We start from the raw sequence: 14,845 nt of genomic DNA, 5'->3' as shown, positions 1-14,845 counted from the left end.
GAGCAAATATTTTTACAGCAGAAAAAACCCAAACTGACACAATTAATTCATAATAAGTCAAATTTTGATGCTAAAATTGTTTGATCTGAGATTACCATTGACTACAAATTGCCATCTGTGCTTACTTGTTCAAGATGTCAAGTGTAATTAATTCAATGGACCTGCTATTTGATAAACTCTGTTCACAGGATTTGCAGAATACATAATGGTATGTTAATTTTCAAATTAAACCTGCCAAGTGGTTGTTGGCTTTGTGAAAGTAGCTGCTTCCTTCTGACCAAACTTTGAAAGGCCCACCAGGGGAAGGGAAACAATTATTTATTAAAGACCTATGCTGTGCCAAGCTTTGTGCTGAGCACTTGGAACTACATGAGCTTAATTCATTCTCCATACATTCCTGTGAGGAGGAAGTTATTAGCTCCTTCAGCAATAAAAAGCCCCAGGAAGCTTTTGTTTCAGACCCATAGAGATGTGAGAACCTTACTTTAGCCCTTTATGTGTGAGGCTCATCATTAACATGTGTGTGCCAACCTGGTCTTCCTTTACATATTCTGGAGGGGAAATAGAGAGCAAATAGAAAGGGAATCAGTTACCACCCATGGGTTTCCCAGTCATCACCTGTGCTTAAAACTCTCAGGACCCCTCCAGGGGCCTGTGTCCTTGCTTGAGGGCTAAAAGGGAGAAGCAAGCAGATTAGTCATGTTTGGTTGGGGGTGGGGTGGGGTGCTATCCTAGGTAGAGCAACAGGTAGTGGCAAGGAGGAAAGAGGATGGTGGACTAACACTTGTGCACAGTATCAGAAACAGGACATTGACAGAGGCAGCAAAACTTGGGCTAAGTCATGATATTGAAAGACATCCTTGAACCAAAAGCATGACCCTAAACCTCTAAACCTCATCCCCCAAACTTCTGCCCATTCACTACCTAATTTTCCTCATTTCCCTGCAGTTCCACCATTAGCCCTGCCTGCTGGAGCCCCTACACAGGCTCACAGAAGCCACAGCACATGTCCAGGGTAGGAGAAGGTCTCCTCAGAAGGCAGAAGTGGCAGATGAAGATGAGGTGCAAGTCCCACAGTCACTTGGGAATAATATATATTTCTGACATCTCAGCTTGAAATGAAATTTATTTCCCATGATATAATTGTAGGAAATGAAGAAATGAAGCATTATTAGAGCTAAATTCAGGCAATAGTTTGTGAGAAATATACATATTTTGTTTGTTTTCATGAACAGGCCTAAGGACCTAACAACCATGAAACATAATTTCTATGAGAAAATATCTTCACAGCTTCTAAACAAGTTCTTTAAAAAACTGTTAAAAATTTCATAAGATGGGACTAGCTTACCATTGAGGAAATATGGAAAGGACAGTCAAAAGGATCTAAGAAATTTCACAAAATAGAACTATAACAATTGATGTGCAAGATGAGGTATGGCTCACAAAAGAAGACACTAAAATTGACCAAAACAGGGAGGGGGGTGCAGGGTTAGGGAAATTGCTTTACTTTGAAACAATTAAATAATGTATAAAACAAGTTAATGTCAAATTTACTACACTGTTTATTAGTATTTATCTCAGATAACATATATATCTACCATGAGGTAAAATAAACATCAAATGTATTAACTAATTTATTTAAAATTGTATGTATTTATATTAGACATGTGTATGTGTGTACTACAATTTTTTTCTGATACAACTTGATACTGGGTTAAATATTGTGTCAAAGTTATTGAGTTAATAAAAACAAATCCCCTACTTTGTATAGTCTTGCAATATCTCACTGGACTTTAACTTTTATAGTTTCTAGTACTGTCTAAACCTATGCCAAGGGAGGGTTTTCTCCTATATTTTTATTTCTGGATGTCTGTATTTTATTGGACCTTTAATTTATGTATACTCATAAACTAAAAAAAAAAAATCCTTGCTTACTTCTAGATAAGGTATTGTGGCTGAGAAAATGCTTGCTGTTTCCTTAATATTTTTCTACCTAATTGGCTCTATTTTAGCAGTCTGAGCTGCACAAAGAGGAAGGCCAATTATTCCAAAGCTGCATTTAACAGCTGTGCACCTTGCACAGATAACTCTATTCAAAATCAACTACAATGCAACATGCATTTTCTAAGGAATTAAAGAGGCAGGCTAATCAACACTATTAAACAGCATCATTTCGAAGTCTAATGTCAAACACTGAGAATCTTGGAATAATCTGTACTTGCACCTTAGAATTCTTAGCCAGTTTCAATCTTAACTGTCTGAAAAAATGCAGACTGATGGTTAGGAACTATATCAAAGACTTTTTGTTCATAAAATCCTCTATATGAGAGGCATGATGTCATATGTCCTGTGTCCTTGATATAGATGGGTTCTACCAAAATTAGCCTTAATATTGGCTTGAGAAGCATTAAGGAAATGTGGCAAGACTAAAATCCAAATAGGTGGTAACAATTGAGAGCACAATTTGGGAATCAGATAGGTCTGGGTTCAAATTTTGGCTTTGCTACTTATTAACTGTGAGATCTTGGTGAAGTACTTAACCCTTTTGAACATCAGTATGTTCATAAATAAAATGGGTATAGTAGTAGTAGTATCTGATAATGCTGTTTTGAGGATTAAAGCATAATATGTTTTTTTCATTTTATTTTAATCATTGTCCAAGTACAGTTTTCTCCCTTTTACTCTCAATCCCGCCCGCCCTCCCAATCCTCCCCACTTCCCTCCCATTACCACACTCCCCCTAGTTTTTGTCCATGTGTCCTTTAAATTTGTTCCCGTGAACCCTTCCCATTTTCCCCTGAAATTCCCTCTTCTCTCCCCTGTGGTCACTCTCAGCCTGTCCTCTCTTTCAGTGTCTTTGGTTATATTTTGCTTGTTTCTTTGTTTTTTTGTTTAGGTTCCTGTTAAAGGTGAGATCATATGGTATTTGTCTTTCACTGCCTGGCTTGTTTCTCTTAGCATAACACTTTCCAACTCCATCCAAGCTGTTGCAAAGAGTAGGAGCTCTTTCTTTCTTTCTGCTGCATAGAATTCCATTGTGTAAATGTACCATAGTTTTTTGATCCATTCATTTACTGATGGGCATGTTGGTTGCTTCCAGCATCTAGCTATTGTAAATTGTGCTGCTATGAACATTGGGATGCATAGGTTCTTTTGGATTGGTGTTCTAGTATTCTTAGGATAGAGTCCCAGCAGTGGAATGGCTGGGTCAAAAGGCAGATCCATTTTTAGTTTTCTGAGGAAGTTCCATACTGCTTTCCATAGTGGGTGTACCAGTCTCCAGTCCCACCAGCAGTGCACTAGGGTCCCCTTTTCTCCACAACCTCTCCAACACTTGTTTGTTGTTTTGTTTATGATGGCCATTCTGACTGGTGTGAAGTGGTATCTCATTTTGGTTTTAATTTGCATCTCTCTGATAGCTAGCGATATTGAACATCGTTTCATGTGTCTTTGGATTTTCTGTATGTCCTCCTTGGAGAAGTGTCTGTTCAAGCCCTTTGTCCGTTTTTTTAACTGGATTCCTTGTTTCTTAGAGTGTAGTTGTGTAAGATCTTTATATAATTTTGAGATTAAACCCTTGTCTGAGGTATCATTGGCAAATATGTTTTCCCATACAGTTGGTTCTCTTTTTATTTTGATACTGTTTTCTTTAGGTGTGCAAAAGCTTTTTATTTTGATGAGGTTCCATTTATTTATGCTTTCCTTTATGTCCCTTGCTCTAGGAGACATGTCAGTAAAAAAGTTTCTGCGTGAAATATCTGAGATTTTCCTACCTACATTCTTTTCTAGAACTTTAATGGTGTCACGGTTTATATTTAAATCTTTTATCCACCTTGAATTTATTTTTGTATAAGGTGTAAGTTGGTGCTCGAGTTTCATTTTTTTGCACGTGGCTGTCCAGTTCTCCCAACACCATTTGTTGAAGAGGCTATTTTTATTCCATTTATGTTGCTGCTTTCTTTGTCAAATATTAATTGACCATAGAGACTTGGGTTTATTTCTGGGCTCTCTGTTCTGTTCCATTGGTCCATGTGCCTGTTTTTATGCCAGTACCAGGCTGTTTTGATTACAGTGGCCTTGTAGCATAGTTTAGTGTCAGGTATTGTGATCCCTCCTACTTTACTCTTCTTTCTCAAAATTGCAGCAGCTATTCGGGGGCGTTTATGGTTCCATATAAATTTTTGAAGTGTTTGTTCTATGTCTGTGAAATAAACCATTGGCACTTTAATATGTATTGCATTGAATGTGTAAATTGCTTTTGGTAGTATGGACATTTTGATGATATTAATTCTTCCAATCCATGAACACGGTATATGTTTCCATTTGTTTGTGTCTTCCTTGATTTCTTTCTTCAGTGTTGTGTAGTTTTCAGAATACAGGTCTTTTACCTCTTTGGTTAGGTTTATTCCTAGGTATTTTATTTTTCTTTTTGCTATTTCAAATGGGATTTTTTTCCTTGATCTCTGCTTCTGCTGTTTCATTGTTGGTGTACAGAAATGCCTTTGATTTCTGGATATTGACTTTGTATCCCGCTGTTTTGCCAAATTCATTTATTAGGTCAAACAGTTTTTTGGTAGAGTCAATAGGATTATCTATGTATACTATCATGTCATCTGCAAACCATGACAGTTTTGTTTCCTCCTTTCCAATTTGAATGCCTTTTATTTCTTTTTCTTGTCTGATTGCTGTGGCTAAAACTTCCAGTACTATATTGAATAGAAGTGGAGAAAGCTGACAGCCTTGTCTTGTTCCTGATCTTAATGGAAAAGGTTTTAATTTTTGCCCATTGAGAATGATGCTGGCTGAAGGTCTCTCATATATGGCCTTTATTATGTTGAGGAATGCTCCCTCTATTCCCACTTTGATGAGGGTTTTTATCATGAATGGGTGCTGTACCTTATCAAATGCTTTTTCTGCATCAATTGATATGATCATGTGGTTTTTGTCTTTGCTTTTGTTTATGTGATGTATTACATTTACTGACTTGCGAATATTGAACCATCCTTGCATCTCTGGAATGAATCCCACTTGGTCATGGTGTATAATCTTTTTAATGTATTGTTGGATGTCGTTTGCCAGTATTTTGTTGAGGATTTTAGCATCAATGTTCATCAGTGATATTGGCCTGAAGTTTTCTTTCTTTGTTGTGTCTTTATCTGGTTTTGGAATTAGGATGATGTTGGCCTCATAAAACGAGTTTGGGAGTCTCCCATCTTTTTGGATTTTTTGGAATAGTCTGTGAAGGATAGGGGTTAGCTCTTCCTTAAATGCTTTGTAGAATTCTCCTGTGAAACCATCTGGTCCAGGGCTTTTATGTGTTGGGAGTTTTTTGATTACTGCTTCAATTTCTTTTGTTGTTATTGGTCTGTTCAGGCTTTCTGCTTTTTTTCACTGAGTTTTGGAAGATTACATTTTTCTAGAAATTTGTCCATTTCACCTAGGTTTTCAAATTTCTTGGCATACAGCTCTTTGTAGTAATTTCTTACAATCCTTTGTATTTCTGTGGTATCTATTGTAATCTCTCCTCTTTCATTTCTGATTGTGTTTATTTGGGTCTTCTCTCTTTTTTTTCTTGATGAGTCTACTTAAAAGCTTGTCAATTTTGTTCATCTTTTCAAAGAACCAGCTCTTGGATTCATTGATCCTTAGAATTGTGCTTTTAGTCTCTATGTCATTTAATTCTGCTCTGATTTTGGTTATTTCCTTCCTTCTGCTTGCTCTAGTCTGTCTTTGTTGTTGTTCCTCAAGTTCTTGTAGTTAGGTTGTTTGTTTGGAATGTTTCTAACTTTTTTAGGTGGGCCTGTATTGCTATGAACTTCCCTCTCAGGACTGCCTTGGCTGTGTCCCATAAGTTTTGGGTTGTTGTGAGTTTGTTTTCATTTGTTTCCAGAAACCATTTGATTTCTTCCCTAATATCATTCTTGACCCATTCATTGCTTAATAGCATGCTATTTAATCTCCATGATTTGGAGTGTTTTGGTTTTTTTTCCTTGGGGTTGGTTTCTAGCTTCAGTCCCTTGTGGTCTGAGAAAATGCTTGGTATAATTTCAATTTTCTTGAAATTGTTGAGGCTTGTTTTGTGTCCTATCATGTGGTCAATCTTTGAAAATGTTCTGTGTACATTTGAAAAGAATGTATATTTAGCTTCTTTGGGATGGAGGGCTCTGTATATAGCAGTAAAGCCCATTTCATCAAGGGTATTGTTCAATGCCACAATATCTTTGTTGATATTTTGTTTGGAAGATCTGTCCATTTTTGATAGCGGGGTGTTAAAATCCCCCACAATAATTGTGTTGCTGTCAATATCTTTCTTGAAGTCCTCTAAGATTTTCTTTATGTATTTGGGTGCTCCTATGTTGGGTGCATATATATTTACAATATTTATGTCTTCTTGATGGATTCTTCCCTTGAGTATTATGAAGTGACCTTCTGGGTCTCTCTTTATGGCCCTTTTTTGGAAGTCTATTTTGTCTGATATGAGTATTGCTACCCCAGCTTTTTTTTTCCCTGTCCATTTGCTTGGAAGATTTGTTTCCAGCCCTTCACTTTCAGCCTGTGCAGGTCTTTTATCCTGAGGTGGGTCTCTTGTAGACAGCATATATGTGGGTCATTTTTTCTTATCAATTCAGCTATTCTATGCCTTTTGAATGGAGCATGTAATCCATTTTCATTTAACGTTATTATTGGTAGGTACTTATTCATTGTCTTTGATGTACAAGTGTTCCTCTCTCTCTCTCTTTTCCTTCTTTTCCTTAAAGCAGTCCCTTTAGAATACCTTGCAGAGCTGGTTTGCTGGAGGTGTATTCTTTTAGACTTCTTTTGTCTGGGAAGCTTCTTATTTGGTCTTCTATCTTGATTGAGAGCCTTTCTGGATAAAGTAGCCTTGGTTGCAGACCTCTGGTTCTCATTACTTGGAGTATTTCTTGCCATTCTCTTCTGGCTAGGAGTGTTTCCATTGAGAAGTCAGCTGTTAGCCTTAGTGGGGCTCCCTTGTATGTTACTTCCTGTTTCTCCCTTGCTGCCTTTAAGATTCTCCCTTTGTCTTGAAATTTTGCCATTTTAATTATGATATGTCTTGAGGTGGGCCTCTTTGGGTTCCTCCTGATTGGGACTCTCTGTGTTTCCTGGATTTGTGTGACTTTTTCTCTCATCAAATTAGGGAAGTTTTCCATCATTACTTTTTCAACTAGGTTTTCTATCCTTTGCTCTTCTTCTTCTCCTTCTGGTATCCCTATTATATGGATATTATTACGTTTCATATTGTCTTGCATTTCTCTTAAGCCCTCTTCATTCTTTCTGAGCCTCTTTTCCTTTTCTTGCTCTTTCTGGGTGTTGTTTTATACTTTGTCCTCCAGCTCACTAATCCAATCTTCTGCTTCATCAATCCTGCTTTTCATTCCTTCTACTGTGTTCCTCAGTTCAGAAATGGTGTTCTTCATTTCTTCTTGGCCCTTGTTGAGAGTTTCTATTTTCTTTTTCATGTTTATATATTTTGCAGTAAGATTGTTGTAGCTTCCCTCCAGTTTCTGATAGCTCATTGCAAGTTCATTGATTTTCCTGATAATCATTGTTTTGAACTCACTATCTGATAGTTGAGTTGCCTCTATTTCATTTAGCATTTTTCCTAAGGCTTCCTCCTTTCCCTTCAATTGGGGATTGTTTCTTTGTTTTCTCATTGTTCGTGTGTTTCTTCTTGTTAGCCTCTGTTTCTTAAATTGATCTGTTCTGGTTCCCTGTAATTATGGTGTGAACTTCTGTGGTAGAATACTTGTGAGATTCAGTGGTGCAGTCTCCTTCGTGTATCCTGGTGTTCACAACTTCCCCCTACTCTTTTTTTGTGATCAGTTGGAGGAGTAAGGCAAAATGGTTTAAGACAGCAAGACAGTATACTATGATATTTACATTAGCAACCAGTAGAGAAGAGATGGATTATCCTTTGGCTCCTTATAGTGTTAACCGTGATCCTCCACCCCACTATCCATGTTTTAGAAAGGATGGAAAGAAGGTAAGACTCTTATTGGGGATTCAAGGATTGTTAGTTGGATCTAGCAAGCTGTGAAGCTGTGGGAGGTCAGATTCTAAGGTAGGGTTGGAATAAAGATTAGTAAATAGGAGTAGTGTGTAAAAGAATAGAGACAACCCCCACAACAGTATAGTTCAGGAAATTGCAAAGTGGGTTGAGATCAGGTAGGGGTGTTGAGTAGTATTTACAATTGTATGAACTAGGTCTTATTAACTGTAATAGTAAAGCAACAGTCTTGTTATAGAATCGATGAAATCTAGATAATAAGAATAAGGAGTATAGAACCTTGAGAGGTGTGTTAATGGAACATAGATGAAGGACAATAAATTATCAACACACTGTGACTGAGATAACAGGGGGAACCTATCAAATGACTGTATAACCAGCCAAGCAAAGAAGATTATACAGAAAGAAAATGAATACCAAAATACTATTAAGATAAAAAATGTTGGAAAAGTGAGAAAAAGATAATACAAATTTACAGTAACTTGTAAGATCAAAAAAAGGGGAAAAAGCAGAAAATGGAGTGCAGGAGAGATAAATTTGGAGTGGAAGGAATAATACTAGGATGAATGAAAGAGAAACATAAGGGATTGAGAGATATAAAAATAATAAGAATTGAAAAATAAAATGTCACTTAAAACACAAGATAAAATCAATCAACTAACAACCACAAAAACAAAACAAAACAAAACAAACCTCTTTTTGGTTTCTAACTGCCCAGACCAGTTTTTCTGATCTTGCTGGCTTCAGCTGGCTGAGGGACGTTTGAAATGCTTATCACTCTTCCCAGCCAAATCCCAGTAAGTCTCTCAGGTACTATCCCCAGGGCCAATCTGACTTTCCCCTACAGGACCCTGGGCACTCCCGTGCACGCTGGCTCTCTGGAGCTCACTGCCATGTTCTCCTGGGTTCTGGGGTCCCCGCAGGGTTCCTGCGACTCCTTGGTTTCAGGATGCAAGCTCCCAGAATTGCAAGGAGACTTGTCCTTCCGCCAAATTACACCATGGCGAGCTCTATGATCTCAGGAAGCACCCACGAAGTTTTGGGGTTCACTGTGTCATCTCAGGGGATCATAAAAGGGTGTGCCCATCCATCAAATTTTTGAGTTTCGGGCTCTAGGAATGCACTAAGCACCAAGTCCCTTCAGGGTTCACAGCACGAGAACCAGAATTCCTGATGGGGTGTGCTTCCACAGTTCAGCACCGCAGGCTCCAGAAACCTGAGAAAGCCCGCACCCTTTCCTGGATCGGGGCTGTGATGTCTGGGCTTTACACCAATCCACACTCCCACAGGGCTAGGGGTGCAGGCGCACTTCCAGGCCGCCCCTGGTCGTGCTGGCTGAAGGCACTCACTTTTTTCCAGTCCAACTGGCCTCTCTGTGCCTTTAAGCAACAAGGTCTCCCCTGGTGTTGCTCAACCCCTGTATTCGGAGGAGGGAGCAGCGACTCCCCTCTCCTGGGAGCCCTGAGGAAGACCTGGGAGCACCCGGCCTGGGGACTGCAACCCCCTTGGTCCCCGCAATGATCCCTGGGTCCCTTTTGTCCTGAAGCAGTCTCCTTACCGTCTGGTTTTTCAATGATCACTATAATTTTTGATGTCCTGTTTTCAAAAACATTTCAGTAACCTAGGCCACTTGCTCTGTTTCTCCACCGATCCTCGAGTTTCCCTTCTCTTCACAGAAGCCGAGAATCATGCTGCCTAGAGAAAAGCTGCCATCCTTCCACCCAGCATAATATGTTTTAAATGGCTAATATATCAGGGGCTCAATAAATGAGATATAACATTTCATAATTCACTAAATTATTTTCAGATTAGTGAAAAATTTAGCAAAAATATACAAAAATTTATAAGGGAAAGTACAAAACTTTATTAAGAGAAAGTAAGGAAAATCTAAATAAATGGAGTGATACTCCATATACATGAATTGAAAGAGTCAATACACTAAGGATTTAAATTTTTCTCAAGTCAGTCTACATATGTAGTTTAATGCCAATAAAAATCTCAATAAACTGATTTTTAGTTGGTCAGCTGATATTAAAGTTTATTTAAAAAGTACAAAAATCACCATAGTATTCAAGACAACCTTGAAGAAAAATAACAGGGAGGATTTGTTTTACCAAATATCAAGACTTAATGGGAAAGTATATCAATCACAACTGTGTGGTATTGCTACAAATAAAAAGACTCATGGAAAAGAATAAAGATCTCCACAATGGACTCCTACATATATTGGTATAATTTATGACAAAGGGGGTATTGCAGAACAGTTGGGGAAATGATGATCTTCTCATTAAATGATGCTGGAATAACTAGGCATCTAAGTGGGAAAAGAATGAAACTGGACCCTGCCTTACACCATACACAGAAACCAACTCTAAGTGGGTTATGCACTTAAATGTGAAAAGAAAAAAATAAATTATTTATACGATTATAAACATTTTTATGGCATTGGGTAGGGTTTTAAAATATGACAGAGAAATAAAAGATTGTAATAATATTAAAATTAAGTAATTAAACTCATTAAAAGTATAAAAATACAAGCCAAAGAATGAGATGATATTTACACACATAAGCAATAAAAAACTAGTATTCACAAGTCAGTTAGAATAAAACAGACAGAAAACCCAATTTAAAAATGTGTAGAAGACTTAAATGAGCACTTCACAAAAAAGAAATCCAAACAACCGGTAAGAATATGCGACCATACTCAAGTTCATCAATAATCTGGATGTAGATGCCAGAAAAATATTAAGATACAGTATACACACCAGAGTGACAAAATTAACAATTTGAAAATAACAAGTGTGATCAGGGATGTAGAGTAATCAGGTTGCCCTCACATTGTTGATGGGAGTAGAAATTGGTACAATTACCTTGGAAAACGTTTTTCATTTTGTAATAAAATTTGAAATACTCATACCTCATCTTACAGCAGTCTCACTCCTGGATATATCCCAAGAGAAAATACAAGCGTTTTTGTGTGTTCTATCAAAGCAGAATTTTGATAATAGTAATCTTAAATGATAAATCAACCAAACATCCATCAACAGTAAAATGGCCATAAATTTTATGTGGATGAATAAATTGTGGTATATTCATTAGCGCATTAAAATTATTACAATGAAAAAGTTGGAGATAGAGTTTTGTTTTGTTCTTCGAAGAATCTAACAAATACAATATTGATCAAAACAAGGAAGGCACATGAGCATGCATGCAGTATATTTCTAACTGATATAAGATTGAAAAATAAAAGAAACCATGCATCTCAGCTGATAAAACTTTAGCAAAAAGCTAGGAGAAATAGAATGGGACCACCGTTAGAATCAGGGTCATGGCTACCCCTAGAGAGGAAAAGAGGGTTTCAATTAGGAAAGGGCACAGGGGATACTTAAGAGGAGTGACCAGTATTCCATTTTATATCTTGGATATTGGTTATGGTCATATTTCCTACATAATCATATATTATACTATATATTTGAGTGTTTTGCATTCTTCTATATGTGTCATATGTCAAAATAAAATTTTTTAAAAATATACTCACCAGAAAGAGAATCATATTGGTATCATTTTAGATTCAAAATAGAGAGTTATTTATCCAGCCTCTGTGCTTTGAACATAAAGCCAATGTCACAATGACATCCTGAACAGCCTTCCAGGCTGTCATTGACAAGCTGTATTTACTATTAAATGATAAGATAACATAAAAATGGAGTATTTACTATGTCCTAGGCAATGTGCTAAGGTCTAGCACACATTGGCTTATTTAACACTCACAACAACTCTGTGAGGTGATCATTTTACAAGTGAGAGCAATGCAAGTGCATCAGGTAAGTACTTGTGTAAAGTCTTGCTCAGATTGAAGAGATACGTGGACTCCAAACCAGGTCAAATTGACTGTCCACATGGCATGTCGAGCAGCTGTCCTGTTTTAATCCCTTATTAATGGTTAGACATGGTCACTAACTACAAAATGTTATATATAATCAAACAACTACCATACAGAGCTGGTCCCTGCAGCAAAGCTTTTATCCATCCTATAGGCTTCTATGCATTATGGTTTCTTTGGACTGTGGTCTCTTGTGTACCTCTTCATTTTGCTTTGCCTCCTGTAGCGCTGAGGCCCTCTGCATGTGTCACATACAAACTCTCTAAGAGGACTGTCAATCACTTCTGTATGGTGCTCTCTTCTCCAGAGAGCTTTCTCACTGGACCCTAGAGAACTGTTGACCAGCCTAGAAAGCTCTGTGGAGTTCAGTGTTTGGCCCTGGCTCAGCCTTCTACAGCTAAGGCATCAGTACTACATTTCAGAATGCATGTCATCAGTTTGCAGGGAGCCATGGGTATGACAGCCATTGACAGGGACTGTGCATGGTTCAGTGCATGGGTGGTCATGCTCCTGTCCTCAGAGTCATTCTTCTTGGGTTGCTGCTTGGTTTCTTACTTAATGCTTGGATTCTGATTCTTCCTTTCTGGTATAGTCTTCCACTCCAAACACCCCCTGACCTTTAACTGCAGAACCACAATTTATGTATTAAGCCCACAGTAGGGGGGCCCTGCTACTTTTGTCTTCTAATATCCCCTATAAAGAAACATTTCATTTGATCACAAGCTCATCTGCACAAGATCCCCTGAACACCAGCCCTAGTTCCTTATGTGTCCCAGCTTCCTCTCCAACAAGATGAGAGAAACTATCACAAACCAAGAGAAACTCACCAAATTGCAGGTGTATTGGTGGGAAAGGAAGTGCTCATAGAAAGCAGGTAGTTCACAGAACAGCTACAGCAGAAGATAAAAAAAACTTCAATTCTCCTTAAAGAAGTTAGGCATAAACAGTATCTCTGGTATTGAAGAGTAAATACATACATTCACAAACCAAGGGACACTGTTCCACTTTAACAACTCTGAAGTCCAGGCATCTCTGGCATCAAACACTTTTACCATTACAGGCCATGCTGAGACAAAGCAGCTGACAGAAATGCTATCCAACTTAACCAACATGGTGCAGACAATCTAACTGGTTTAAGGAGAGTGGCTGAAGCTCTGCCCAAACAATTCAGGATGGAAAAACACCACTGGCTACTGGAGAGGAAGGGGAGGATGAAATTCCAGATCTTGTGGAGAATTTTGATGAGGTTTCTAAGAATGCTGCAAACTGAATAGAGTCCACTTCTGAAGAAGATAAACTTTAAGGAGTTACTGGGAGCTGCTGTTTTATGAGTATATTATGACTGCCTTTTCATATTTTGTTTATGGATCTGATAAAATCTAGATCTCTAATATTTTTAAGCCCAAGCCCTTTGGACACTGACTGTAGTTCTTTTCAGTTTTTGCTTATACACATATCATTCTTTGCAGCTAATTAAGCTGAAGAAGCCTGGGGATAAAGTTTGAAACAAAGGTTAAAAAAAAAACCACATTCATTTAACCAACTCTTGGTTAATAAAAGGCCCTCTCTCAAGGCAGGTAATAGGATCTTTCAGTACAATCTTGTACCTCTCAGGGTGAGTGCCCTTTGCACATGGAACCCTTCCCAGGAGGTATAAAGGTGGTTGTTGGCCCACCTTTCCCATCTTTGAGAGTTTTAGATCTAGAAGCAACTAACGACAATAATTTTTCTGATTCCTCTTTCTTCCCAGAGACTACGAACATTTGTCCAGACTACATCCATAGGACCTGGCACTTCATATGTGAAGGCTCACATATGACATGTTTTGGAGGCCAAGAAGGGGCTGCTTCTGGGCCTCACTCCACCTGTGTGAAGCAGCATAGAGCGGTGGCTAAGAGGTGGACATCTGCAGGCAGACTGCCTGGGTCCATAATCCAAGTGCAGCCATGTGTTCACAGCATGATCTGAGCAAATTGCTTAATCTCTTGGTGCCTTCATTTCCTCATCATCTATAAAGTGGCAATTATAATAGTACCTGCTTCATAGGGTTATTGTGAAGATTAGTTGAATTAATATATAAATTCAGTAAGCCCATGTTTTTTATTTAAAAGGAACAACATACTTTTCGTAATTTGTACACTTGTAGGGCTTACTATACTTCCTGCTGAAACAAGAGAAGATGAACAATGGATAGGTTTCGTTACCTGTGAAACACATGAATAATAAGCTTTAGGGAGTTTGTGGCCTTCATGGAGGTCACAAGGTATTAAGTGGCAGAAAGGGGATTTGAACAAGGACAATATGGATGGCTCTGAAGTCTGTGCCTTTGCTGCTGATCTATTTTTACAGTGGTGAGAACAGCTCAGAGGTAGAGTCTCTATATAGTTCCTCAAGAATGCAGAGCCTTGAAAGTGAAGAATCATCCTGGAATGCAGAGTCCTCAGACTTCTGAGGTAGTCCCTGAAAATGCCCACAGTCATTCAGTTCCTACATTTGTCATCAGAATCTGGAATTTATCTGAGTAAAATTAAGAGGCAGACAAATTACTGCACTAAATTCAAATGCGTGAGGGACATCTCACCATAGGCTTGACATGTTTGATATATCTTACTTTTTAAAAAATGGAGAATCTAGCTGGTATATCAGGTAAGAAGTATTAGGGACTCAAAGATATACATTGGAAAGCCAGGAAAAAACTGCAGAATGTAGAATGGAGGCAGTTAATTTCAAGTTTTTGCAAAATAAGTCAATGCTTATTTATGTTATATAAACCAAAGGGGAATTTGAAGGAAGCATTGTTTTATTATTAAGATTTTTTAAAATAATTAAAATAAATGCTAAAAATAACTAGGTAATAAACCTCTTTTAAATATTTTACCATACTATTATATTGTTAACATGACATATTCAGTTATGCCCTGGTTTGGGTATTT

General features: G+C 37.9%; 1 pseudogene; it reads left to right on the top strand.

Annotated features, from left to right (window-relative positions):
• Window positions 1-12,701: 12,701 nt before the first annotated feature.
• Window positions 12,702-13,182, top strand: LOC123831292 (annotated as a pseudogene).
• Window positions 13,183-14,845: the final 1,663 nt, after the last annotated feature.

The sequence above is a fragment of the Phyllostomus hastatus genome, unplaced genomic scaffold, assembly GCF_019186645.2.
Source record: "Phyllostomus hastatus isolate PE091 unplaced genomic scaffold, TTU_PhHast_1.1 phas_scaffold_1674, whole genome shotgun sequence".
NCBI lineage: Eukaryota > Metazoa > Chordata > Mammalia > Chiroptera > Phyllostomidae > Phyllostomus > Phyllostomus hastatus.
Note: the sequence above shows the minus strand (reverse complement) of the source record. Positions and strands in the feature narration are given on the sequence as shown.